The sequence below is a fragment of the Mandrillus leucophaeus genome, unplaced genomic scaffold (assembly GCF_000951045.1).
Source record: "Mandrillus leucophaeus isolate KB7577 unplaced genomic scaffold, Mleu.le_1.0 Scaffold276, whole genome shotgun sequence".
In the NCBI taxonomy this organism is placed as follows: Eukaryota; Metazoa; Chordata; class Mammalia; order Primates; family Cercopithecidae; genus Mandrillus; species Mandrillus leucophaeus.
In genome coordinates, this window is record NW_012102876.1 from 3,627,102 (window position 1) to 3,629,469 (window position 2,368).

At 42.5% G+C, this 2,368-nt stretch overlaps 1 pseudogene across 1 annotated transcript; it reads right to left on the reverse strand.

Annotated features, from left to right (window-relative positions):
• Positions 1–664: 664 nt before the first annotated feature.
• On the reverse strand, positions 665–1,951 carry LOC105543139 (annotated as a pseudogene). Its single transcript, XR_001006584.1, has one exon. The product of XR_001006584.1 is annotated as a protein farnesyltransferase/geranylgeranyltransferase type-1 subunit alpha pseudogene (transcript).
• Positions 1,952–2,368: the final 417 nt, after the last annotated feature.

Genomic DNA, 2,368 nt, shown 5'->3' on the forward strand with positions numbered 1-2,368 from the left:
TGTATCAGTCACTCTGGCCTTTTTATCAGAATTGCAAAAGTGCTCCTAGAAGCAGTCTGCTTCTCCCTAAGATCTTTGCTCATATGTTATTGGGCAGAGCTTTTTTTGTGTGTAGCATCTAATGGTCGCAAGTGAGGTTGGGAAAAGTGATTCATTTTTTCTGGCTTTACAAAGGAAGTAGGCAAAAGATATGTTGGGTGTAGTTGTTGGGTTAGCCGGTCGTGATGTTCTGCCCCCAAGTGCTCAGAATACTGAAGACTAAAGATGCAATGACAAACAAGATTGTCCTTATTCTTTTTGCTTGTTTTTTTGCTTTTAGATACAGCTATAACTTTATTACAAAATCATTCTTTTGGCATTAGTCGGTTACAGTGATAGCAAGATAATGTGACTGTGCAGACCAACTCTGATGGAACCACTGTATTCCCTGCTTACTGAACCAAACTTCGGCTACCTCATATCCATTACATACAAGTGACCCGCAGTTATTACCGCTACAAATCTTGACGTGTGTACCACTGAGGGAGGAGTTGATGCTAAGGGAATAGATTACATGTTGATAAGACTACAAAAAGTCCTTTATGGGACTTTTTCTTCCTCTTCCCATCCAGTGACTTTGCTTTAGAATAATCACATTACTTAGAGCTAGTCTGAGTAGCAGCAGCACCCAAGGAGCATCAGTTCTTATTAAAAAGCAATGCCTGTGTGATGCACTTTTACACCACAGGCAAAGGGAAAGATCCTTCTCATTTTAAACTCCTGCAGAGTCCCTTAATAAAAAATAAAAGCATTCCATCAAGTTCTTCTGGGTGGTGTTATTGCTGTACATTTGTTGGTGAGTCATTTTCTTTGCTGTGTTTGCTTTGAAAGGATCTTCCAATATATCTCCAATATGCCTTTCTTATCATGTCCTTTTCTTTAGCTAGGATTTCACATAACCCTAATGCTTTATTAAGAATGTCTTCCTTATTGTCACACTGGTTTTCTAGCATGTCTTCATAGATATCCACAAGAAAGGCAATTAGGTAGGGGGAACTATGACTTGGTTGAAATCAAGTAATTGATTTAACAGATTAGGATATTTGGAAAGACCATGATCCTGTAAAATCCCTTTCAAATAGTTCCATGCACTTTCATTATGTGGCACTAGTTGAATCATTTCCAGAGTGTATTGGACTTCTCTCTCCAATACAGCATGATCATTGTAGCCAGTAGTGTTAGAAATAACGAAGTATCTTTGGTTCCAGACAGAGCTATTTCTCACATCCTCTTTGAGAAGTTGATCCACATACTGCAGCTCATTATCCCAAAGTTTAAATTCCTGAATAACCCATTGTCGATGCCGCCAGGCATGATAATTCTTTGCATCCTGATTAAGAATATTAGCAAAAATTCAGGCTCCTGAGATGGATCTCTTAGCCATTCCACTAATAGTCGCCTATGATGCCCAGCTTGATAGTTTTGGGGCTGCCCCTCAATTATTGCAGTGATGTAGTTCATTTCCTCATGTAGATCCTTCTGAAGTGACTTTAAGAGGACTCTCCAGAAATGCCACACTGTATAATTGGCTGCATTTAACTCAGTAGCATCCCAGGTTAGCTTAAAAGTTCGTTTGCTTCTTTCATCATGCTGCAGGACAGCTCGGAAGTAATCATAAACATCTCTAAATTTGTCACTATAAATGATCTGGACCACGGGATTGGGGCCATCATTCTGCAGCACTGGATCTATATCAGCCCATTCTGCTCTGTCCCTGCACAGGAGGTAGGAGGGCGAGTCTAGGCTCAGAAACCCGTCGTCCATGGGGGAAGTCACGGCTTCCCCAGCCTCGGCTGCCATCTCTTCCTCGTGCTGCTGCTGGGGCAGGGTGGATGCTGCTAGGGCGGAGGCTGCTCCAGCTGCCCAGGCTCGCCGCCTTGCGCAGCCTCCCGACCCCCTCGGTGGCCACCATCTGAAGATAGTCCTTATTCTGACGGTGTTAACAAACAGAAGTGCAAACAAACCAGTTTGCACCAATACGCAATAAAAACATTATATGTCCCAATGCAAAATATGTAGAGGAGATATTAGAGGCCGAAAGGAGAGAATGGTTAATTCTATCTCAAGTGGGGAGGGGTGGTAGGAGATCAAATAAGACTGTATCCAAAAAGTGACGTTTAAACAGAGTCTTGGAAAATGAGTAGATGCTCAGTGAGTGGAATGTATTCTAGATAAAGGAATGGAGGTTCTGAGGCACAAATCCATGTGGTACATTCCAGGAGCTGCAAGCAGTTCATTATGACTGAGGAGGAGGTTTGGAGCTAGATGATGACCCAGGAGACCTAGGGAGAGATGAAGCTGGAAATTGATGCTGGGACCAAGTCACGCA